The 26,646-nt window shown below is 45.4% G+C and overlaps 1 long non-coding RNA gene across 4 annotated transcripts; it reads left to right on the top strand.

Moving 5' to 3' along the window:
• The first annotated feature begins 447 nt into the window (after nt 1-447).
• On the top strand, nt 448-26,646 carry LOC134562487 (uncharacterized). 4 transcript variants are annotated; one of them, XR_010083183.1, is made up of 4 exons: nt 448-1,004; nt 6,565-6,746; nt 14,174-14,281; nt 24,295-26,646. It is a non-coding gene; the product is annotated as an uncharacterized LOC134562487 (long non-coding RNA). The 4 variants fall into 4 exon arrangements; XR_010083184.1 differs by lacking the exon at nt 24,295-26,646 and adding an exon at nt 15,309-16,228; XR_010083186.1 differs by lacking the exon at nt 448-1,004 and adding an exon at nt 3,249-3,419.

Below are 26,646 nucleotides of genomic sequence, written 5' to 3'. Positions count from 1 at the left end.
TCTCCCTTTTCTTCTTTCCTGCTGCTTAGCTGTGCCTCTCCTTTCCCCACTTCACTCTCCCCCTCTCTCTCCCTGGCTGCGCTGGGTTACTAATGTGCAGTAATGGTATGGCTGGAAAGTCATTTGCGCTCCCCTTCTCTTTATTTTTTTCCTGCAGTATTATTAAAACTGTTCCATCACTGGCTGTAATGGGAGCGTCTGTATTTTCTCCCTCTCCCGTATCCCTGACATGACATAATGCCTGCCCTCTCCAAGACGCTATAACACCAAGGTAATTGAAACATAACTCACCGTAAATTACAGGCCCTTGTTCCAGGCAGGGGCCCGGCCATGCTTCCTGGAGCTCATTCCAACTGGAAGCTAAACAGTACTTGAAAAGGGATGCTTAAGCAAAACAAAGCCATTTAAAGAGCAACACAAACACGGGGAGGGAGGGGAGCGCAGGACTCAGGCTCTCCTGGAGAGGTGAGGTCTCACCTGTGTGGCAGCTGGTGGGACTGAGCAGCCAGCAGGGGACTGTGGTGACTTCTCTGTGGTCCCTGTGTTCCAAAACAGGGAGAGATGTCCTTGCAGGCACAAGTGTTGGCATCAGACAAGCATCTCTGTTAGCAGAGAGGCTGAGGATGGAGCATGCCATGTAAATGACTTCTTGGCTAACAAGCCCATCAGGTGGGTCAGAGGTGCAGAGCTGTGGAATTCCTGCAGAATCGATGCCCTCTAATGCCCATTGCAGGCGTGGTAACTTGAGGCTCTCTCCATCCCTGTGGGATCTGAGTTCTTCTTGGCAGTGATGAAGCTGCAGCCTCGGGAAGGTCCAAGTCAGTGTGGGCCACAGGATCCAAAATACTGCAGAGGACATCCCTCCTTCACCACTCATAAACCAAGCAACAGACGGCTGTATTCAGAATGGAATGTTTGCTGACCTGAGACCTGAAAGACCTTGAGCTCTTGTGAGTTCATGGTTTTAGATTCAAATCTCCCACTGGTCTCCAGAATCACCTCAGGTAAGTCACTTGGCTTTCCTCTGTGCCTCAGTTTCCCATTCTGCAACATAGGACAAAACTAACTTCCTTTGTCAAGCATCCAGTGACCCTGTGATGGGACAAGGGGGAATGGCTTTACACTGGAAGACAGTAAATTCTGATTAAATATTAGGAAGCCATTCTTTACTGTTAGGGTGGTGAGGCACTGGCACAAGTTGCCCAGAGAAGTCGTGGATGCCCCATCCCTGGAAGTGTTCAAGGCTAGGCTGGCTGGAGTTTTGAGCTGCCTGGTCTAGTGGAAGGTGTCCCTGCCTGTGGCACTAGGATGTAACTAAATGATCTGTAAGGTCCCCTCCAACCCAAACCCTTCTGTGATTCTATGTCCCTGTGATGCACCAAAGCATATGACAGTGAGGGAGGGGTGATTACCCCACTGCAGTCAGGAGCAGGAAATGCCAGGAAACATCATTTTGTAGTCAGAAGACAGCCCCGAAAACCAGGACCTCCGTGTTTTGGGTTTGGCTCTTGCTTTGGCAGTTCTGCATCCATCAGCAAATTTCTCTGGCATCCCCTGACTCAGCTGCCCCCTACCCTGTTAGTATCACCCAGAGAGCTACCTGGTTTTGGGTTTGAATTCTGGGAAATTCTGAACAAAACACACAAAACCCAGAATGCGCAGTGATTTTTCTGTAGTAATGGAAGCGAATATTTGGAAACTTTTAAAAGGTCAAGGTCAGACAGAGCAGCCTATCTCTCACAGGCACAAATTGGGGTCTGCCCAGGGCCTTTCCATCTATTGTCAGTGGACACCATGGCCCAAATTTGTGCCTTGGTGTCATGTGGCTGGTGTCATAGGAATAACAGGGTCTTGTGAGACGCAGCCCTCAGTGCACTGCTTTACAACATACAAAGGATTTTATTTTAGGGAATGAGATTTACTATTTGTCCAGGATGAAATGGCAAAAACTCAGGGAACTATGACCCTGTGACTGCTCTGGTTTTCCCTGGAGACCTTCACAGTCAAAACTATTACTGTCAGCAACCTACCAACTACTTCCACTGCCCTGGAAGAGCCTTTTTAAGGGCAGTCAGGGAGAGGTGTTCCTGGTGCCGTGCCATGTGCTAGGAGGGTCCACCACATCTGTGTTCTCTGGGTGAGTCCTAGGCTTGCAAGGGATGGCTGCAGAGCCACAGGGGACACAGCTGCAGGAACAAAACCTTAGTAAAGGCTTCTTTGCAGTGTTAAATGATGTGTGTCTGAGGCCATTCTGGTACCAGAAAGTGAACTTGCTCCTGAGGTCACAGGGCGGCTTCACGGCTGCCCCTTGCTCATGCCCAGTAGTCCCTGCACTTCTGGGCTTCACACTTCTAAGGCAGCAGGAGAAGTCAGGTAGGAGTGCAGGGCAGGAAAGCCTTGTGTGGAGAGCCCTGCAGGAGCCCACATCCCCTGTTTACTCACATGCCATGGTTACAGCCCTGAAGCAGGTTGATGCTGCATCCAGTGCCATCTCCTGCGGCAGCTGCAGCAGCCGTGTGTGGAGGTGGCACAGGCGCGTGGTCTCCCAGCCCTTGCTTTTCCTGGTGCCTGGTTGGAGCTGATTGCTTTCTGTGAGGCCTGCCACATGGCCCTTGAAAGTGTTTCCATCAACCCTCTTACCGTAGCTAAGGTTTCAGCAATCTCACCCCTCCTCTCTTTGACATTATTGGTTTATCTTTGTCCACTGGCAAAGTTCCCAAGCAATTCAACAATAACAGTAGTTTCTCTGTGGCTGAAAAAGTCATCTCTAGGACTGGCTGTTATTGATCATCTTACAGGAACCGGACATTTTCTTTTCCTTTCCCATTTTTTAAAATACATATTTTGAGTTTCAGTCAATTTTAGTGCTCATGAAAGCGCAAGACTGATGGTGTTGACTAGAGCTAAACTTAGCTCTTCATGGCTTCCCCTATGCACACATCTCTACTAATGCACCACATTACTCACTTGCATTAGCTCCTGGCCCTCCCAGACTGGGGCTTCCCTCATCACCTTGCCAGTGGCCCCTCCTGCCCTGCAGCCCACCCGTCTCCTCCAGCTCAGGCTTCCCACACCAGCCCCTCACTACTCTCCTGTGCAGTGCTGATCTGCCAGCTCCTGCTTAGGTGGAGCTCTGGGGCTGGACTGGCCGCTGTGCCCCAGCTGGTGATGGTGAGAGATGCTGTCACACTTGCCAGAGCACAGTGAGGGCAGGGCCATGTCACTGCCCAGAGTGACAGCGCATCAGCTGGCCCTCCTCTGAAGCAACCTCTCAGACTTTTCCAGCCTCTTTTCCCTGCAGCCCTGGGGCTCTGTGGGGACAAATAGAAGAGCACACCCTGGCATCCTGCTTTTCTTTCAGACTAAGTCTGGATAAATCTGACAGAAGTGGCACGGGACAACGAGGCAAGGTAGGACAGGTAAGGGGGATATGCTTTTCCCACTGCACTCTTCTTGCAGTAGCTCCAGAACTTATAATACCCAAATCAGATTGAGCTCTTACTCACCTCAGGAAGCTGTTCCCTGCTTTCTCAGTTTATTCAGTTCTACATGCTGTGCCTGGGATGCCTCCTTTGCTTTTGCCCCATTATGGGAATAAATGGCCCATCAAACCTCTGGAAATCAGGTGCTCACTCCCCCAGAAAAATACTAGATTGTAACTAGCTTTTCAAATCACCATTTCTAAATGAAATACCAAAAAGACATAACATGTAATTTTATTTTCAGTTTATTGTTTGTTTTTCAAGAAAGAAAAAAGCTAAAAAGTCCAGATTTATATTTTAGTGTGTTTGGTGTGGGGAAAAAGAAAGGCAAGAGAGGCTAAAACAAAAACTGAGATTTTGATTTTGAAGTATGGATTCAAAATAGAGAGGAGGAATTAATTTTGAATCAATTCAGAATTTCTGGTGAGAACATACCCATTATTCCCTTGTCTTCTTTCTCCTTTCCTCTCCCCTCCTGCTGTAGTCTATCAGGTAAATTAGGTAAGAAAAAATAACAGCAAGCAAGGACACACATCAGTGATGCCAGAGTTTTCATTAAAATGTTTTAAGTTGGGACAATGGCTCTATTAATCTTCCACCCTCCGTGGGAACACGGAGCACACAAACCTCTGCTGTAGTGAGCCTGAGAACAAAATGGCTGTTGTCTCAGCAAACCAGCTGAGACCCTACACTTTTAGTGCACAAAAAGTCTCCCTTTGGTATCTGCACAAACAGCTGGATGTGTGCAGTAGCACCAGTACCACCTTGCCCCCTCTCTGCTGTGCAGGATTCCACCCGACAGAATTCCACCTCTGCTCCAGTCTGTGCTCCTGGCTACAGACTCCCACAGGGTCCCTGTCCCCCAGAAGCTCTGCCCCAGGACTCTGAAGCCAAGACACCTTGCATTTAATTGTTTTGCCATTCTGAACTCGTGTTCAGCCTGGATCCCACTTGTCCTGGATCCCTGAGGACAGCTCTGAGCTGCTCAGTTAATTGGAAGTGGCTAAAGCCATGGAAGGCAGCTACAGAGGTAGAGGGGGCATTGTTGAGTTCAATTTGCACAGAGTGTTGGAAATCTCCTGCTTAGTTTAACAGTCATTCACCATTAGGGTGACGTGTTTGCCTGGGTACCTGTGGGAGATTTCTGAGACGTCCCAAGGGACTGTGGAAGTGATGGCAATTATCTTCATCTGTGCTGTGTTTTATTAAATAATGGTGAGAGCCGTGAGAGCTGGAAACGAGGAGAGGAAGCTGAGTGTGAGGATGTGGGAAAAAGGTGCATGTTAGAAAATCAAGGGGTAAGGAGCATGCTTACATGGTCAGGTATGTATTAGAGTGAATGATTAAAGGGAATGGAGAGGGAAAAGTAATGAGCGTGGTGGTTTAGCCTGTGACAGACAGAGGTGAAACGATGGGAGAGGCTGGAGTTAAAATGAAAAAGAAGGTGGTGTATCAGTGGGACAGTGCTCACTCGTGCCCCTTTTGTGACACAGAGAGGAAAAAGGCACCATGAAAAGTGTGTGTGTGTGCATGTGGTGCATGTGCATGTCACACAAGGGAGGAGGAGAGAAGGGGCCGTGTGGTGCCAAGCCCGTGGCAATGGACTCTGCCAGGGGGAGGGAATGGGATGGAGCAGACAGAATGTGCATGTGCTGGTGAGGCATTTCCCAGCCCTGGAGTCCAGAAAGGCAGCTGCATTCAGGTTTATGCTGATGACACATCTTTCCACTTGGGCAAATGGACGGATTCCCTCTCTAAATCACTCCAACGTGATTTTAATAGAGGCAGAGGAGGCTTTTGGATAATAAATGGGTACTAAACCCTAAAGAGACACAGGCTGTGTCATACAGAACAGATGGTAAATTAAAAAGAATGGAAGCCCGTGGCTTCGCTTAGCTGTGCTCCAAGCTGGGGAACTCTCACTCTTGTTATACCAAGTATTTAGTATTTACACTGCAAGGTTGCCTCTTTGCCTACCCTGACTTGGAAGATTGCAATTATGTATAATAACAGTGAGATCACACTGATTAGAGAGGTGGCAGGAACGGCAAGGCTGGATGATGGTGATGATAATCATCATTCTTATTAGCGATCATCAATAATTAATAATTGCATTGTTTATCCTTCATCAGTGGCAGAAAAGACACCCAGACATGCTAAAAGGTTTAAAAATCAGCTTGCTTTGTTTTGTTTACTGACAGAGAAAGTCTTCCTTTGCATTTGCTTTTTACTTGGCCTTTCCAGGGCTGTAGGTCGCTGTTCACCTTCCAGAGGGTATTTCAGCCAGTGCTCAGTGCCCTTTGGCTTCAGCTGGATGAAATCATGTGTTAAGGGCTAAGCACATACTTAAACACGATGCAGAGCAATGACTGAAAGGAGCTTGCCTTTGGAGTGGTGGGAGCAGCGGGGCCAGAAAATGTATTAATAGGCAGCGACAGAGCAGAAGTGAAGCTGCAGTAGGAACCCTCTGTAGCAATGCCACCGGCTGTGACAGGGTCCTCTGAAGCTGCTCCAGTGATAAAGGTCCAGCTGTTACTGCCAGCCTTCCCCTGCCCTCTCCCTGCTCTCAGAGCAAGGCTGACCCCTCAGGAGGAACAAGCTGAGGTGCTGCAGAGAGCCCTGCAGATGGGAGATGCATTCTGGTGGCAGCCAGCCCCTCTGGAGGTACTTGGCATGCTCTAGCTTTGACAGTAGTACTGCAGAGAATGTACTGTGATCATCACAGTGTCAGTGAGAATGAGTGCCTGCTCATGAGTCAAATGTGTGTCGTGGTACTTCCTGGGCTATTTCACAGCCATGTGGACTGGGATAACTGGGATGGAGGGGTAAAATCTGGCAAAGGATCCTGGCAAGAGAACATGGCAGTGCATGAGCACAAGAAATCATTGCTTTAAACACAAAAGCAGCCAGTTAAGGCAATGCTGTTATTGCTTCTCTGTCTGATATACATGAGAGGGAGCAAATCCTAAGAGCAAATGAAGCCATAAAGGCAATCACTTACCAAGGCCACAAAATATTGATCTTCCCCCATCTGAACTCCGTCAGGCCGGCATACTGGAAGATGTTTGTTCCTTTTAAACAGGTATATGATGAGGAAAGAGTGAAGGCACCACTATTAACCTAGAATGTTGCTTGGGAGATCTAAGAAAAAATTTCCTTCATCTTCTGGGACCTTGGTTCTGTTACAACCTTGTTGGGAAGAAGCTTTAAAGAGAAGTACTCCTGGCTCTGCTGAGCTCTTAGAGGGGAATGAAAAGAAAGAAGGTGAGTGCATTTTTTGTTTTGATTGCAGTTCCACGTAAAAGGCCTATTAGGCCCTAACTTTACTATTGTGAAGGCTCCTAATCCCCATTAATTTAGGGCAGCAGTCTCAAACTTGCAGATTCCCCCTCTACAGTAAAACTATCAGAGAAACCTTTGACTAGTAAGAGGAGGAACTGTAAAAAAGAATAAATTATGCTGAATGTCTTTTTTTTTAAAGAATTATTATTATTATTAATTCTCATCTGCCTCAATCTATGCACTTCATTTTAACTTTGGTGACTGGTACATTTTGTGTATGTTTACAAAATAAAATACTCTTCATAGAGAAAAAATGTTTTTAATAATTTGAGAGAAAAAATTCCCAGTAGTTGAAGAAATGTCTGAAACTTAAAACAAGTTATTTTCTATCAGTAATCATGAAGACTACAGCCACTGGTAGTGGCCAGCTATGAAGAGATCCTCAGTGTATGGAGCTCCATGCAAATGTGGAGGGCAGATGTTCCCTTCCCCCACAAGCTCATCATCCAAACAGACAAGGCTTTCAGAGTGTGAAATGGATCAGTCACACACACTACACTGAAGTGGGAGATCCAGCCACACTTGCAGGAAACTGAGCATCCAACTAACCTCTAATGGAATAGTACAGTCTTGTAGGATGATTGATGAAATTGTAATATAATTATATGTTTGTTTATAATGTTACTACAACTACCACGATAAAAAGACCAGGCTTTCAAACAATAAAAACCTCCCAAAACCTATAAGTGCTCTAATGAGTGGAAAAGAAAATATGGCAACAAACAGAAAATAAAACCCATCCAAACAAAAACTAAACACCTTGAAAATAAGAATATTTGGGGGTTTTGTGAGCTACACTGTGAAGAGATTGACAGAAGCTCACCTATACAAAATTAGTTTGATTTGCTGGTGTTTGATGTAATAATGTTCTGCAATTTAGATTTACTAGTTTTCATGAACACAGTAAAAAAAAAAAAAAAAAAGATACTTTCACACCAAGAAACCATTCCAGCAGATTTACTACTAGTAGGAAACAGTAGGTTCAGCAGTGAAAACAGAGTCAATGAATAGATGAGAGGACTCCAAAGAAAAGAGAAGGCACAAATATAAGAAAGTGGAATAAAGACGAAAACTAGAAAAGAAAAAATAATTATAGTCTTCAACTTTAAATTGTCCACAACTCCTCACTAAATTGGTAAGGTGTTCCTCCCTTTGGTTATACTGAAGTAGCCAGCAGCCAGAGAAGGGCAGAATAATACATATGTCTCAGTGCACACTGAAGCACCTCACCATGGTTTTCAATCCTATTTGTGTACATCTAAAAATGGCCCGGTAGTGGTACAGATCCCTTTATCATTAACTTCCTTTCAGAGATATTAGAGTGACTTTTCTTTACCTTTTGTGTTTCCCTGTGACACAGTCCATAAGCCATTGGCAGAGCTGAGGAAGCTGAAAGCCGCTGCATTAGATAACTGTGCTTGAATGGAGCCTTTCGAGACTGGTTCTGCACGGGAGTGACAAGTTCCAGCTGTGGCCCGTGAGGTGACATCCCAGGGCCCGCCTGCACGGGCAGACTGCCCTGCTGGGGGTGCGAGATGTTAGTCAGGGCTGGGGAACGTGTCAGAGGCAGCCGAGAAGGTTAAAGAGGCAGGCCTACAATGATTAAAAGTGTTTTTGTGTTGTAACGGCACGCGAGCTTTTCTGAACTTCCCAAGCATGTTTTTTATCCTAAAGCTGTTAAAAATATCTGTCCTTTTAGGATTATGACAGAGGTGTACAGATAACTCTGTGAAGATTTTTTTTTTCAAATCTTCAATGTTCAGTGTAATTTCAAATTTCAGAAAATAAGTGTGAAAAACAGCCTGATGACAGTTTTGTGACATCCACCTCTCTAGTTCCATGTGCCTTTTATCCAACAGGAAAATAAAACATTCACTTAAGAAAAACTGAAAAAAATCACGTGATCGCCATTTCCCCCCCATCCATTTCTCAACCACCTACATTTATGCTTTGTGTACTACCTGCAATCTTGCCACCTTCTGCTGACTTCACATAGGTCTTAATCCCAGCCTGTTTTCTCGTCCCTCACTGCATGTGTGACCCTGTCAGCCAGGATGCCAGGTGGAGGGGATGGCAGTGCTGTTGGCACAGGACATAAGAAGGAAAAGGCCATTGCGTGAAGCTGCAGCAGGATATGGCTGGGGGTTCTTCAAAGGGATGAGTGCTCAGCACAGCACTCACTGCCCTGTGCCATGAGCCCACTTCAGCCCTTAGATGGCCCCATTGCCTTGGGGTGGGGAGGAGGTAGTGGTCGTGCACTGCAAAAAGATCTTTTGACATTGCTTTGGGGAAAACATGAGGCAGAAGTCTGCTGAATGAGGTTTAGATGTTGTACGTGAAACTCCATCTCACAAGCTCCATCTCCTCTCCTGCCTGTCTCCTGTAGAGCACTGAACCTCGAACACCAGCCTTATTTAAATAAGGATCAGTGACCACTAGATTAAAAGCAGCCTTGATTGGTGACAAAGGCATTTTCACATCAGCTACAGCAAGTTCAAGGCAACTGCTGTTCACGTTAAAGCGAACAGAGCTTTGCAGTGCTGCTCACGAGCACAGAAAGCACGCTGCCATCTGTGCTTAATTACATTTGTATGGGGTCTTGCTCTTCAAGTCATTTTGCAGAGTCCAGTACTATTGATTTCATAAAAGTTACATAAATCTGACTGCCATTGGTGTTATTAAATTTCACTAGCCATTTCAGTGGGGAACCTTGAGAGTCTCTCTCTTCCTGTGTGCTGATGCTGGAATTTAGTTCTGTGGGGTTTTTTGAGATACACCTCAGCAAGCCATTTTTAGGCTTGAGTTAGAGTGAAAGGCAATTAGGATAGAACAACATAGATCCTATCAGCATATGCAGAAGAGAGGGCCTAATCTCAGCCAAAATAAAGTGGAATTTTGCCATCTGAGAGATAGAAGAGGTGCCCTAGCTTTCCTGAATTGTATTGGATGGCTCAGCTGTATTGATCTGGACAGACACTTGCCCTTACTTGGAGCAGAAATCTAGTGGATTTCTGTAGCACTTTCAGCTGTGATACAGAATTGTTGCAGATGTGGTGATGTGTGCAGGTTGGTCCACATGTGCACAGGAGAACCAGTGTGCATTGGATGGGACCTACAGCTTTTGCATCTGCCACTGTTTCTACTGCCAGCATGCCTGGTCACTGGCTGCCCTGGTGGGTTAGTGATGTGGTTCTGCAGAGCAGATGAGAACGGGACAGTGTGTAGTAATATTTTGCTTCTTTTTGGCTGAATCACGAAGACTGGAAACCTGGATGTCTTAAAATACTCAGTGTTCCTGTGGTCACACCAGATCTATTCAGCTGTTGTGACCTAGAAATCGAGTCTTGGACTCCTGTGCCACCAACATTGGGCTATTCCATTGTCATCTGCTGGTGTTTGTTCTTGCACTTGCAGCGGCCATGTACTGATTCATAACAAGATAAATATTGGGGGATTTTTTAACTCTACTTCTGCTTTGAGGGCTTTGTCACTAATCCTGAATTACCTTCTGAAGCTTTTCCTTACAGCCTTGTCAGCTAAAAACCTTCAGTTTTTTCATATGTGTCTGTTGCAGGCAAAACAGTCTCAGTTCAGGGAATTTTACTGAATTTGATTTATTTCCAATTAACATAAACTTTTACTTACTGATCTGACTGATGGAAAACAAAGAAGACTTAGATAATTAAACACCAAGGGAAGCTTCTTTCTTTCCTGTTCCCCAGGCTCAGCTTCAGCCCATCATCTCTCTCCCACCAGCCCCCTTCCCTCTATTTTCACTGTGTTTTACACCTAGTCCCCGACAGTAGCATTGGTGAGGAGATGGGCAATGTAGGGAGGCCTTTTCTTGCTGCTGCTCCTGCTTTTTGCTCTTGTCTTCCCTTGCTCTTTCCTCTTAGTAACACCCTTCTCTATCCTGAGTCAGCCATGGGCAGCTGTCCATTCAGGAGTGTCCCTGCTCCAGTGTGGGTCTCCCACAGGCACAGTGCCCTCCTGAGGTTACCCCAGCAAGGAGCCCTTCTCTTCAAAAGTTGTTCCAAGCCCTGTGCTGTTCCTGCATCTGCTGCTGTATCCCTTTTCATGTCTCCTTATGTGCATCCTCACATCTCCTCCTCTTACTCCACTCCTCAATTCTCTCTTGTGTCCCCATGAGTTCCCTCCAGAGTCATCTGCCCCAGCAGTGCTGCCCTCCCTTAGCGCTACAGAATGGAGTAACTTTCCAAAAGTAGCTTCTGTAGTTGGTGCAGCAGGGCTGGCCCTCCTGCATATGGGGGTATGCCGAGAGAGGGTTCAAAGGGAATTTCCACCTTGTAAAACGTTTCATCCATTTGCTTCTCCAAAAGAAGCCAAAGTTGCCATGATTTCGGTACTGAAGTGGAAAGATTGTTGGATAGGAAGTCAGCACAAACGCAGGTCTGCTCACAGCTCTGCCCTTGGTGAACTGGATCCAGCACTTCAAAATGCCTTTTTTTTTTTTTACTTATGGACCCCAGACTGTGCCTGTTATGGTGTATTTAGTCTGGAAGCTGTACAGAACACAGTCTGCCTCTCACCACGTGTGTGAGACACCGAGCACAACAGGAACCTGGTCCCTGCTGAAGCCTTGAGGCGTGACAGTAACACAAATAATAAATAATAATACTGTTAGCAAAAGGACATACATATTTATATGAAAACGTACCAATGCAAAGCACCTTTGATTGACAGCAGTGCTCAGCACACTCACAGTGGCAGGATTACATTATATCTGTAGCCATGGCTTTATACACAAAATGCAACCCATAAATTAAACTGGTGATGATCTCTGCCTATGGCAACCAGCATCCTCACTTTTGGCTCTCCAAAGCATCACACCAACAGCTTCTCACCAACACACAGCCCCAGAGCCACCAGGTAAAAGGGAGGGGAAGGTAGAAGGAGAGTCAGGACAGGAGCTTTTCTCTCCTATACGTGTGACCTCACAATGCAACATTTGGGATGCCCCCCCCCCCCCCCCGCCCCGTTATGTTGCCTACGTACTGTGCCTATACCTATATACAACAGCCCAGTAAGAAATCTCCCTTACTTTCCCCTCCTTTCTACCCCTCTCCTTGTCTTCTGTCCTCCTGTCTCGGTCTGTGCAGCTATCAGGCAGAGATCCAGACTCACAGGAAATGCAACATGGGCTGTTTTCCCATGGGAACCGGCCTTGTGCGTGAACCCTCTTGCTCCAGCTGGGTTCCTGCTAGTTGAGGGCCAGGGACCCGGGCACTGGGCAGAGGAAGGTCTGAGGAGCACACAGCAGCACCCCGCTGTGCTGACACATCCTCCACGCTGGCGGGAGCGTCACCCTGAGTCACCAGCATGGAGTGTGCCTGGAGCAGCCCCGCAGAAACACCGCCTTCAGACGGTGTAGAGGAAGCGCTTCAACTCACCCACAGAACCGCAAATGCCACCACACATCTCTGGATGGCAGCAGCAGAACTGTCATCACCCTTGATAAACAGACAGGGTGTCACTTGTTTTTCCCTTATTTCTCCCCCATAGGAATCTTCTGAGCAGCATGGGGATATGCCAGGTGAATCTGCAGCTCTTCCCCTCTCCAGGAAGTGTGTGTACATGGAGGAGGAGGCAGTGTGTCTGTGCACAGACATCCCCGTGGCTCCTGTTGACTTGTAAAGGAGGTTCACATGGGCAGAGGAGAGATCTGGTCCCAGATGCTCGAAAGAAAGCGGCAAAGTAATTCTCCACTGCTGCTTCTGTGTACTTCAAAAAGACATTAGAAAAGAGAGAAATGCATAACTGAAAGGTGCTGAATAATTTGGGGAAATAGGGTCATGCCCACCCACCCATTTGTAGAGCTTAGAGATCTGTATAAAGATGCAAATGAATACATCTGTTGTGTCATTAAATGCAACTGCAGCAACCTAGATGAAAGGGAAAGTGAGGGAGGGAGAAGTGCTGACTGGTAATAGTGCCACAAAGTTGTCTTCTGTGATGAGGCTCTGCCAAGTGCAAAGCCCCAGGCTAGTACTGTGGCTCCCAGTTCAGCACCCGTTTCCCCCCCATCTCTCTTTCTTTGCTGCTTCTCATAGTCTCCTGACCTGGCATCAACCACAGTCCCTTGTGCTCTTTATATGAAGGCTGTGGGAGCTGATGGATGTGGATCCAGTGGTTTTATCCCCTCTTAACCTCCCTGTGGAGTCTGGCTTCCTCAGCTGGTGTTCTGTAGGGAGGGAAGAAGACAGGACAGAGGCACCTGCACCTCTAATAGACAGCAGCCCTCCTCTGCTGGAAGCACCTGTGCCTCTGGGAAGGGACAGGGAATGAGGTCAAGTGACAAGGTGTGTGCACAGGCTGCCGTGAGTAATTGAATGTGGGAGTGATCCTGACAGCGTCTCTGGCCCCACTTGCTGCCTAGGCATGAGTCAGCTGTGATGCCAGCATCTGAAGAGACACTTCAGAAATGTCACAGCCAGAAGGACCTGTTAGTGTGACATCCAGCATCAGGCTGGTGCTGGCACCCAGACACGCTGGCCCAGCAATGGGAGAGAGAAGAAACTTTCCCCATTCACCCAGCAGAACAGAGAGGACCCCCTGGCCACCCCTTTTCCCTCCTCGCCACACTCACCACATACTCCTGACAGAAAGCAAGGGTTTTCCCACCTCCAAGTGCTCCACACTCCCTCCACCCTGCTAGTATTCCCTGGCTGACAGGTGGGGAAATGGTTGCTTTATACTGGAACCCCACTTCCACTCCTGCAGGTTGCTGGGCACCTGTGTGGCAAGGCTTTGTTCAGATCTGTCATTAAAATGCTTCTTCTCCTCCTGAGGACTTCCACAAGGCTACTGCAGTGGGCACAAGCTCTAAGGCCCTTTCTCCTGGCTTCCTGGGGCTGGACCTCTTATCACAAAGTTCAGATCTGGTGCCTGATTTCTTTCTCCCCACTACTATGCTTGCCATCACATTCCCTCATCTTGGCCCTGCCTGTCTATATGCTTTTCATTTATTTATTTATTTAACTTCAATCTTCTAATTAATGCTGGTTGTTGTTTTTTTAATTTTTTTTTTCCCTCTGAACACAGTACATAACCATTCTGAATCCCACACTGTCTGTCTTACTGCTCAGTCTCACTGAGTTTTTCTCCTTGGTCATCTTCTGGAATGACTGTGTCATCCATGGTGGCCTCTGAGCCCTCTGATAAACTTTGCTGGAGGAGCTCCCAATCCTCACGCATGCACAAATGAGTGTTTATACAAATATATACATATGCATTACATGCTGTCTCCTAACGCATTTTACTTTTGACACTTGAGGAGTTTGCCTTTTCAAAGGGCCAAGTATATAAATATATATATTATTTCTTGACAGGATACTCCCTGTGCTCATATTCAGTGTAATCAAATCATGATCACTGGCCCCTGTAGCTGCTTCCAGGGACTGACAGCTCCTGCTGCAACAGGTCTGAATGAGCATCCAGTGAGTAAAACCTTTTATTAACTCTCTCATCCAGGTGATCAGTTTGACAGGCATGTGTGAGCCCTCTTGTGGGTGTGTTTGTGTGTCCAGGTGCAGGGACACTCACAAATCAAAAGCAATGTTTTTTCATAGTATTTTTGTACCTGTGCATGCCGTTGGTATTTATCCAAAGGCTTGTGCAGGTGCTGCATAAGCTTTTCCCAGTGACATTTCTCCACAGTTATTAACCAGTCATACACTAATCACCCTGTTAAACATGGATCATTGAATAGCTCCTCATGCCAATTTGCAGTCCAGGAGCTTATCATTCTTCTAAGTTATTTATAATTGTCCTCAGTGTTTCTCTCTCTTTATTTATGGTTCCCAGGCTGCATCCTATTACTGCCTATCAGGGTAATGTGCTCTTGAATACATTCAAGTCTGATTTTTTTTTTTTTGTACTGATTTCCACATATGTCTATCCAGTCTGCACCCCTCATTGACTTGAGACTTACCTTTCAGAGGCAACAAACAGCTTAGACCAGCATTTCTTTCTTCTTCACCCTTCCTAATTAGAACAACTGTAGACCTCAACCTGAATGTAATGTTTTCACAGTAAAAAAAAATCATCTCTCTACTTCAGAAGCATTGATGTTTCCTGTTGACTGCATAAAACCTCTAGCAAATTTTGAAATTGGAGTACTTCCATAATAACTGTGTGTTTAATTTTCATATGCTACAGAGATGAGCTGAATCATTATTAATTCATTAATTTAGTGGTGTCTGAAAGACCCCAGTAGTCACCCTCTGAAAAGTTTTACTAGTAAGCACAAGGATCAGTCTGTGCTGAGAGAGCTGAGTAACTAAGGAAATGCACTTGTGTCTTTAATGCAGAGCATCACCCCTATGACTTCACTCACTCTGTTTTTCCTCAAATGTTTGTAACTTACACTGTTTAAAATTCCAAGTAATGTGACTAATCCCTGCAGGTTTCAGCAATGACAATAACGGGAAATTTGTTCTCATCAATGGGAATTTCCATTTCCAGCTTGCCTGTTTCCCTGACGTCTAGGACCGCTGTATAAATAATAGGAAGATCTCTTTTCCTCACAACTTCAGCGCAGCAGCTCAATTTGTTTGCAGCATGCTGAGCTGGAGCTCAGCTTGTGCTCTCCTCCTTAGCACCGTCCCTCCGTGGCATCAGTCAAGCGCCCGCCCGGCCGCTCCAGCTTGCTTCTGACAGAACGGAGTAGCTTTGAAATGGAGGCCATTCTGCTCGTACACGGCTGCATATAAATATATAAAAGACTGAAGACAGCATTATGAAAACTCCAGCAACTCGATTGCACACTGCAGCCACTTATTTTACACTGACACCAGAACATTCTTTTTTCCTACTCACCAGCTGGTGAGAAGTGTCAAGTGACAACGCCAGCAGATCGCAGGAGCATCTCTGCCTTCAAGCACCAGGCTTTGTTAGCATGAGGACAACTGCACAAACCCTGCTTCTACTGGTCTTTGAAGGTGCTTATGCCCCAGAGAACCCCTGTTCCTTGGTCCATTCCTCAGTACCTGGCAGGGGGTGGGAGAAAGGGTGCACATAAACCTCTGAGCACTCAGCAGTTTCTCACCGACGGCAAGGGAGGACCTGCAGAATCGGGTATCACCTGGGAGCACCTTCCCCAGCAGTAACAGCTTGTGTGCCAAGGAGCAGTACAGACTGCAAGCACTCCTCTTCCTCCTGCATCACTCTCACAGCCAGTGTGCTGACCTGGCTGCTTGTCATCTGTCATACTGACACAGAGCTGGGACAAACCAGCAGCATGGGAACTGCATGGTCTGGTCAGCTAAGAAAGTTGATATTCTCTTTATAAGAGACCAACGTAAACTGAAATTTGAAAACCACTAGGAAAAAAAATCTGTTGGTAATTCTGGACTGGTTGTGTGTGTTTATCAGAGACCAGTTCAGTAAAGTCTCAATTTTAAAATGTAATTGGAAAATGGAATTTTTCTAATCATGTCTCTAAGTTGCTTCTTGTTTATTGTCTCACAAAAGATGTAAATACAGGCAGCTTCCAGCAAGTGCTGAGGTACTCTGAAGTAGCAACTTCAACTTTGTAAAAAAATGGTTGCTGTAGAGCAAAATGATGACATAAAGCATTTCTCCAGGGCTTCCTGGCACTAATGACTTTAATACAGTGAGTTGAACAAACTTATGTGGCAGCAGTGACTGTGAAGGAGGACTTTTAACTTGCCTACAATAACTACCTTGCTAGGAGCTGAGTGTTTCAGTCAGAGTGATGAATAGGGAATAGGAGCCAGAGCTAGGCCAGCTCATGGAGGCAGCACAGAAAGTGGATCTGGATGGGGCAGGTCGCAGGGCAGAGCACCCTGAGAGAGCACCAGAGAGCATCTCTGGCAGCAGTACAGGGATGTGGTGAAGTGTGCATTTAATTCCTAAAACTTGCAGCAGAAAGCTTTGGCTACATGGGGAAGAAGCTACATGGGGACTTGGAATGCAGAAGTAATAACATGAAGATGCATGCATGAGTGCTCACATGGGCAGGGTCTGTGGGGTGCTGGCAAAGGGCCCATGAGCTCACATGAACCCGTAGCAGATTCACGGCATCCAGGAGTGTGAGTATGAAATAGTGATGATGGTGTGGATCCTGACATGATTTATACCACAGTTCTTCTTGAGCACTAGCCGACAGTGACACCAGAAGCAGCAGAGTTACAGTGAGCAGCACTTGCAGAGCTGAGAGAAGACTGAATGCACAAACCCTCTTGCTTTGTGACTCTTCACCTGTCCCAGGTTGATGCACCTGTAGGCCTCCTCCTGCAATCAGTCTCAGTACTGTTCACAAGACCGAGCCGTACTTCCAATTATATTTATAGGCCTATTAGTAAAACCAGTGATCTATTCACAGACAAGCCACGAACACAAGAAGAGAGTCAAACACAGCCAATTACTTACTGCAGGAAGTAAACTGTTCCATCAGCAAAATTTCGTATTTCTGTTGTTCTCTGCTTTCTCTTAGATCGTTAATAAACATATTGAACATCCCTGGTCCCGATGCTGATCCCTGGAGCATCTTGCTATTAACCTCCTTTCACAGAGAGAATTGGGCGCTTATTCCTCTCCTTTGTTTCTTACCTCTTATCGAGGTTTTAATCCATGTCAAGACTTTGCCTCCCACCCTACAGGCAACAAATTTCTTTAATAGCCTCTTGTGAAAGACTTTATCAAAAGGCTTTTGAAAAGTTTAAATAAATTATATCCCCCTACCACCCCTTATCCTCAGTCTAGTATTTCATTAACTCTTTCCCAGAATCCTAATAGGCTGGAGGAGTACGAGTGACACTTAGAGAAACTGGCAGACAGGTTTATCTCTATCACATTAGACTCATCTAGAAGCTTTCTAACTCTATCTTTAATGATTTTTTTCAGTGTTTTCTCCTTGTTCTGAGGTAAGGCGCTCTGTTTTATAATTGGATCATCTTTAGCTTCTTTGTAAAACACAGTTTCAATAATTGCCCTCCATCCCACCCCCTCAGTCCCACAGGCACTGGTACAAAATGCTATTTGAATAAGCCACTGCCTATTTTGCTTAAGAGCTCAGCAACTTTGAATGCCCCTTCCTTGGGCATTCAAAGAAGCTTACAATCCACTTGCAAGTTCACAATTTTATCTACTGTGAAATCTTTCATTTCTCTAATCCTTGTCAGCCTAGGAGAAACATCTAAAAGGTTTTGCCTCTACTCACCCTTCTCCTCACTTCCCCAGGTGAAAAACCCCAGAGGAGAAAAATACATTGTTTTCCATGGCACTCGTCCCACTTTAGCCATGGATGGTTCATCCTTCTGGCTAGCCAGGCAGTCCTGAAGATAATACTGATGGACCTTATGCACTTGCCTGTCTTTGCAAGGCAGCAACTTTAAACCTTTCAAACCTTGTTTGGAAGAACTGATGGGCAGAGCTCTGCTAGTGCTATACAGCACACACCCGGAGAGGGATTTCCACGAGTGTGAGAGAAGAGGTTGACATCCCCAAAGTACCTTCTTGTATGGTGAGGGGGGACTTCATTTCCTCCCACAAAGACAGTTCTGCTGCAATGAGGTTCTTTCAGTTCCACAGTGCAAGCACTTCTCTTAGGCAGAACAACACACAATCAAGCTGGCTCTGTCATGAGAGAGGAAAATCAGGCCTGCAAAATGTCCATGCGGTGTCACAGACACGAAGGTCTCTGTGCTGACCCTCGCAGCTGCTGCACACATGCCCAGCAGCAGTTTAGCATTCTGCTCTGCAGCGTTAGGCCCAAAGGTTGCCTCATGCAATGCATGACATGCACAGCTCTGCACAATGTTCAGGGGCTGAGTCCAAGCCTGCAAGTTACAGCAGCCCCTCGGCTCAGGAAAGAGGAAGACTTGCAAAGTCTAGCTGAGGATGTTGAATCTGCCTGTGTCTCACTGAACCAGGACCCTTCTGTCCTTCCTGGAATCTGCTACTGATCTGGCACCTCTCATGGGGGGCATTGACTCATGGTTCTGATCCATGCTCATTTTGTTTCCATGCAAGTTTATCTCTAAAAAACTTCTTCCACAACACTGACATTCCATACAGTCTAAAAAATAAAATTACACTTGTAGAAAGTAGGCAACATTTGTGCTCCTCGTGGGTTACACAAGAGCCACAGACCTCTCTAGCCACAGACCCACCATCCCTACAGTGTTATTTTCTGCTCTTTTGTAGGCTGGAACCAATACCCTAAGCAAAAGCTGGAGTCAGATTGGACATCAAGGAGCTTTGCGAGAGATTTCTTCATGTCCCCACACCTATGGAGCTGCAGCACTGTCAGTCTGAGGAGCCTGATTTACCTGAAAGACTGAGGAAACTTTGTATGTACTCTGAATGGCAGCTGGTGACTCACCATACTTACGTCCTGCAAGTTGTTATGAAGGCTGCCTCTGCAGATTGACTCCTGTGCTGTGGGAGGAACTGCTCCTTGCCCTGAGCTCTCCTTTGTAATCAGCTCTTGTCTTCTTATTTGAGAAAACTGCACCATTTTGCTCCCACGAGAAAGTCAAATGCCACAGAGTATGAGCATGGGTTTACCATGGTATGATTTGTTCAGCAAAGCTCATTATACCCTCCTTAATCTCCATTTTACATCTCCCTTGCTGCGCTTTACATTCTCTTATATTACTACAATTTGGGCTGCATTTCTTTATTTTAGAAAATTCCTCACTTAGAAAATTCCCTTTGTCCATGTTGTCATCTCTCAGCATTACTTCCCATCCTTGGGGAGGGTGTATGTGCATCATATGGAAGTACTTCGGGCTGTAGTGAGAGACCTCACATCATCTGGCTGCTCCCTGTCCTAATAGATGTGTACATTTGTTTTAGGAATACAGCTGCAGTGTTTCTTCCTGCAGGCCCCTGAGACCACTCCCAAACCAGAGCAGTTTGTTGAACCTCCAGAGAGCTCTTGCCCATCTAGTGAGGCTGGAGCATGACCTCCAGGCCTTGGGTGCTTGAGCACATCCACCACCACCACGCTGCCAGGCTTTCCTGTACCAGCTGTCCCACAGGCTCTCTGTGAAGCTTTCTGGGGAGCAGGCACTGTGGGCAGTGCTCATAAATTCCCTGTAGGCAGCTCTTCCACTATGATGCAAATCCCCAGTATTCAGGACTCAGAACCTGTGCTGCTCCTGTGTTTTGTTATGCCTTGAAGTTTCACATATTTCCTGTTCCACATGAGTCATTAGGAAGAGTTATTGACAAACAGGAGCTGTTCAAAGGAGAGCAACTGAAATGATCAAGGGAGTGGAGGGATTGATTTAGAAAGCAAGATTAAAAGGATAAAGTCTGGAGAGATTGGTTAAACAGCAACTACTGTGAGCATGATAACCTACACATACTTAAAAAGTATTTCAGAAACAGGAAAACACTAGTAGCATGATACATGGGGAGACAAGTGAAAACAGGCAGGAATTGAGAGTAACCTGAATTTTCCCTTTGAGATTAGCTTTCAGACAATAGGAAAGGAAATGTTCTCTGTCACTACTCTAACCTGACAGCAGCATGAAAGAAACCCAATTGCTCTCAATTTTATAAACCCCAGGACAAAAAATACCAGCAAATGTAACATAAGGTGGGATGCCCAGGAATGGCACTGGGTTGGGGAATGATGTCCTCCTCATGAGGAGGCCACTTTGGGAGAAACTGTGGCAAAGCATCTCTCATTCCATAGCCCCACAAAACCCAGGGAAGCTCCCCTTAGACAGCAGATCTTGCTCCATACTTCCCCGGGAATCCGCTGGCAAGTGGAACAGCTTGTGGATGAGACCAAGACTTTCCCTGACAGGGCTGTGTGCACGGGTGAGGTTCCTGCAAGCCCCTCTCACCATCTGGTCCATGAGCTCTGATGTGCTACAGCCATTTTTCAGTTTTAGTCTTGACAACTTCTCATGCCAGAGTGTGCAGCTGAGCAAGCCTGACCAGATGCTTATCAAGTGTAAATCGGTGCAAATGTCTATTTATATCAGCTGAGGCTGTGCACCACTCTTTATAATGAACCATGTGTCCATTGTGCAGTCATGGACTCAGAAATGAAGACTAAAGGGACTACTAGATCATCTGTTTTGACCTTCCAAGTATCACAAGCCATTAATTTTCACCCAGTTACCCCTGGATTGAACCCAATAAGTTGTCATTACCTAAAGCATAGCCAGTATTTAGTGAAGAAGAAACTCTTTGCATGAGGTCAGTTGTTGATCTCAAGACATTCAAATGTGACTAATCCTCTCCTTCATGTGAGAGTTTCTTGCTCTGGCTAATCACCTTTGTTCTTTCATAAAAAGCAGAGCTTCCATTTTAACCTGCCTGGCTCCATCAGATGTTATCTTCTGCTGAGGTCTGAGTTTGCTCATGTTCAAGTCAGAAGGTCTGATAATTTGTGTTCATTTTTATGTTTGTTCAGAGTTATCCGTCAAAAGTATTTTGAGGTGGGTTCAAAACAGTTTATTTTTGAGAGCCACAGAAGAGTATTTGATATTCTCTGTGAAAATCACTGTATGTTAAAAGCATGAGTATATTGCTTGACTTAAAAGATCAACTAATTGATCAACCTGTTTGTCCAGTCACTCATAGTATCCCCCTTACCTGAATATTTGAACACCGTCATATTGGTGGCAACAGCAAAGTCCCTAATGGGTTTATACCATGGTATACTTGTCTTTGGGTGAGTAGTTGCTCCATTCCCACATTTCCTTGAGTTTCTTCTCATGGTTGCTGCAGGGGACAGTATTCTATGGTACATGGACCTGTGGTCTGAACCAGTACAGCTGCTCCTATAACCAGAACTATGCTCAAGAAAGGACATGGAACAGTTTTGTTTACTATCAACTTTCTCCTTTCAGCTACTAAGGGCCTTGGGGTGCAAACACGAGCCTGTGTTTTGAGTTCCATTCCTCTAGTGGAAATGCTTTTTTAATGGAGACAGTGAAGAGATCTGTAACAGCATATTCGAAATGTACTTTCTGCAAGTAGTAGGCAACACTGACTTAAAATTGCCATGTCTACAAACATCCCTGCCAGTAAACTGATTTGTGAGATTGTTCATGGAAACACAGCAAAAAAAGGGGAGTGAACTCAGCAGAAAGGAATGAATTAAAAATTTGAAAGAAGATTTGTGGGTCATTCCTCAGCACCTGCTAACAGATTTAAGGCAGCTTAGCAAAGAGCTGATTTGGGGGTATGGTTTCCCAACCCCAGGCAGTGCTGGGCAAAGGTATCATTTCTTGCATGGCAATATTTCACAGGGCTTATAGGAATTTCCCTGGGTGAGTTAATGGGCCAGATACCACATAACACTTCTGACCACAACAGCTTTCTTGATAGTTTGGGCAGTTCCAGAGACACACCACCTGAGAGCGACCCAAGCACTGGAAAATAGAAACTAAAGAAATGAGTTTTATGTCTTTCATCCTCTTCCTTGTAAAAGAAAGGGATGGACTAGTTTATAGGGTGATTTGTTTGTTTAGACTTCTGTGTGTGAGCTTATTGATGGAAAATTATGTTGGGGAACGAAGTTCTCTGTGGAGAGGGCAGGAACTATCACAAGGGTAACCACTGTTCCTGGGAGTAATACAATGATCCAAAGACTTGGGAAATCCTGTCTCCAGCACAGACTCTATCCTTGGACTCTGCTTGTTCCTGTATGGCAAAGTAACCGTGGGGTTATGCAGAAAGGTGAATTTCTGCAGCAACTCAGACAAAACCCACGGCAGGCATGGAGTACTGGGGCAGAGACCTTGAAGGTGACTCTGTCTTCACTGGTGGCCAGTACAAATGAGGGAGCAGTCGGGTGATGTTCTCTCAGTAATCGGTGTTGCTAGGGAGACCAGAGACTGTGTTTTCTCAGCTGGAGCTTTTCCAGGATGCCTGCGTTCTTCACTAGATATTAGCTGTAATAATCAGTCATGAACGCCTGGATCACTGTGCTGAGACCTGTGTCTGATAGGATAGGACACCATCTTCTGGCAGGTTGCAACTGGGAGTGTTTTAAGGATATGGTTATCTGGGAGTTACACAGCAGTAGAGCGTCCAGGAGGACTTCAAAGCTACATGTGGACTAAACAGTCAGGGCTGACGCCCCTCAGCACCCCTTATGGAAATACATGAGTGCTTTGAAGGGTTTCGTTTCCTTTTGTGAGCATCAATTTAGTTGCCATATTCTTGCTTTTTTCTGCCACAGCTCTTTCTTCAAAAGTCCCTTTAACAGAAGACAGTGTGCAGCACCTCGTAACAAAATATACAATTCCCTTCTATGGAGGCATTTTCCCCAAGAATAGCTTGACTTGTAGTTCAGTCCCAAACAGGTCTGCAATCTGTCTACTTTGGTTTGATTAATTAATCAGGGTTCTCTTCTTACCTGAATTTAAGCCTACTTAAAAAAAATAAAACAACCCTGTAAGATTTATCCTGCAAAAAATTAACTGCAAAATGAAATTCCATGTAAAAACACGGATCTCAAACTGCAGGGGAAGATTAATAGAATTCAGGTAAACAAAAAATGATCACATAAAAATATCTTTGCAGAATTATATGCTTCTCTAAAGAAACTTCCAAACCCATCAGTCACGAAAAGCATAGGAAATTCAAAGTGAGTGTGAAGATATGAGGATCTCTAATAACAGTAAATACAGAATTGCACGGTGAAGCAACCTTAAGTCTGACTCCAGCAACGATTTCAGAAAAATCAGACATTCTGAGACTAACCTTGTCCATCCATTACCCACAGTGTCATCAGATCAATGGCCACAAAACTAGAATGCTTTATTCTCCATCGCTCTGAGGTTGTGCTGACTCTGGCCCTTCTTTACAGCCATGCACTCTCTACAGAAAAACACATATTTCACAAATTCCTCACTAGACAAATAGCACATCGAAGCCATCACTCTGCACTTGTCATTCTGATTCTATTTACCCCAATTAAAAAAAGGACTGCAAAGCACAGGGCTGGCAGACATGAATCTCCTCAGCTCCGTTCCCTCCCTACGCTTGCCACGCAAAGAGGATTTTCATCGGAAAACCAGAGCCGGACTCCTTGGGAAGTGCTGGGCAGGGTAGTGACCTCATTGCCTACCTCTTCCCCAGAACAGGGAGCTGCATGGCAGCACAGATACTTACTCAGGACCCCCACCAGACCCTGCCTCAGGTCCAGCAGTCCCACAGTGCTGAAGGGGTGCTGCTCTTCAGACTCTCTGCCCACCCAGGGAAACTCTGACTGGTGTTGTATTGTGCTCTGCACTGAGTTCTGCAGTGGGGAGGATGTTTAAAGGCACTGGTCCTGCCCTGAGACCTCTCTCTCTTACCAGATTGCAAGATCTCTCGTAAAGATCATGCAAGTGCGAGGGCAATAGCACTTTTACACATTTGCAGTTTCTGGTCCTAACATTTTGCTGTGCACCATTTATATTGATATTTTTAATGCCCTGAAATAACTACAGCTCTTCTCTGTGCTTTACAGGCACCACAACAGAAAGGAATGGAGGGGTTGAAGGCCAGAAGCCAGAAACTCGGCCTTTGAGGCACTCAGAGGAGGCACTGGGGTCAGAGGAATCTGGTGTCCCCTTCCAGGCAGCTGTGTCTCCTTCCACCCAGCTCTGCAGGTGTCAGTGAGCAGTGAGAACAGAGAACCAAGACCAGCCTTGGATTTGACACATAACGCTGTGGCTGGATCCAAAAGACACAAGACATTACTTCTTGGAGATCTCCAAAAAACAGAGCCAGAGTATCTGCTGACTTCAAGAAACCTTGGCCGAAGGAAGGCTGCCCCACACTGCAAACACAAAAGCATGAGGCTGCTTTGCTGGGAGCAAGCTTTCATACTAGAAAACACTTTTCTAATATCGCTCTTTTTATGACTGAATCTGATGACAGCAGTGGTTGTTTTCTTCACAGTTCACAGAGAATGGCCATCAAAAAATAGCCAACTTTTCCTTCCTCTCTCATGAAAGTCTCCATAACCTTGGTGTGAATTTATAGTCTGTCGTTGCGTTTTGAGACGCCATATGTGTGAGACAATAAGAGGGAGGTAGACATTTTGTTTCCAAAAATTATGCCACACTTTGCACTATTACAGCATGGTGGACAATGTATATCATTTAAAGTAGCAAGAACAGGTCTGGGGCAAGGGAAGACCTTGTGGTAAGCACAAATGTCTCTTGTCCTTGGGGACAAAGAAAAAAAAAAACCTAAATCCCACCCTCCACTAATTAATGTAATACAATCCATTCAAACAGGAAGAAAGTTCTGAATTGTTTTTTAATTATTTCCCATGAATAAATCTTCTTTGACAGGAAAGAATCAGCAGTACCCAGTGAAGGGCAACTATTTCATTGCAAGAGTCTATTCAGCCTGAGGGTGACATCCTAGCTGGGAGATTTATGAAGAAACTACTATCACATCTGAATTTTTTGAGTCCCTTTACTTTGGTTGACCCTAATGATTTGGTGTCACCTTGTGGATTTTGCTAATCCTATCTTCTCTTGCTCAGCAAATGAAGTCCAAAAGAACCCGAAACACCTCTGCCTCTGCTTTTGCTATTCCTGTGGCTATTAACTGTTGCTAATATTGTTAATATATTTAATAGTAGTAATAGTGGTATTAAAATAGCAGCCCCTTAGAAATTCCTGGACTAGAACATCACTGGAAAAAGCACCTAACAAAAAACACAAGTTTCTTGATCTGTAATGTTTAGGATTTATCTGCTGGCATCGTTTGGGCAAACAACCCGTGGCAAAGTGTCTTAGCCTTCAGAGCCACTGAAGCTGGATTGCACCTCTGAGATCCATTGCCTTATTCCTGCAAATTACATCACTGTGTGGGCAGTGTCTGGCTGTGCCTGCCTGGGGGTGTGTGAGCTGGTGATGTGCCTCCCGCCCCCCGGTCCTGAGAGCAGAACCAGCGGGGATGGCAGCACAAGCTGATGGCTCTGTGCCAGGCTGTGTCGGTGCCAGAAGAGTCTCCAGCCATTAGCCAAACTCAATTTTGTTATTGTCCTATTAAGAAAAGGCTGAGAGCCATGTGGAGACATCTGAAAAGCTAAATCTGGGCTGTGGCAGGAGGCATTAGGATAAGTTGAACGCTGCTGCTCCAGGCAGTCAAGCAAGCTGTTTTGATTGTACCCAGGTCCTGAACCACGGAATATATGTTGTTCCCCATGCTCCTTGATACAGAAGCTCTGAACTCATTCAAAGCTGCTTTTATGTGTCCATGGGATGCATGTCCAAATCACAGATCCCTGCTACATGACAGGGCCAATGGAGCACTGACTCTGTACTGAGCTGATGCCATCAGTTCTGGGTTAGCCTGTTTGCTTTCCCTCTGCCCTGATCATAGTGCAGCATACAGGCATGTGATTAGGTGACCAGACCTTCAGTGTAGAAGGAAAACGAATGAAAAGAATAAAAATGAAACCCAAAAAGAAGAAAAAAATCGTGACATGAAATAAATGTTTAATGGAAAATCATAATATTCGGTAAGGGTAAGAATAAAATTTAGTTCCTTTCATAATTTCCTGAAATGTTCTCAACCATCTATGTGCTAGCAATATTTTACCTTGTTATTAACATTACCAACTAGATGCAGCTTAAAATAACATGTTTTCCCCATGAATTAGAATGCTGATACAAATGGTCAAGTTACTATAATTCTCTTTTAAAGTCTTGGCAAGCAACTACAGGTCAATTATTATGATTACTTTTGCTATTAATCATGGTATTATTTACTACACCAAAACAATTGTGATTTTTTTCTCTCCAAAGCAAGGATTTATGATTTTTGTTTCTCAGCCTTTCTTTTAAAAAATTATTTTAGA

Source organism: Prinia subflava, chromosome 28 (assembly GCF_021018805.1).
Source record: "Prinia subflava isolate CZ2003 ecotype Zambia chromosome 28, Cam_Psub_1.2, whole genome shotgun sequence".
Classification (NCBI taxonomy): Eukaryota; Metazoa; Chordata; class Aves; order Passeriformes; family Cisticolidae; genus Prinia; species Prinia subflava.
This window is presented reverse-complemented; position numbering and strand designations above follow the sequence as displayed.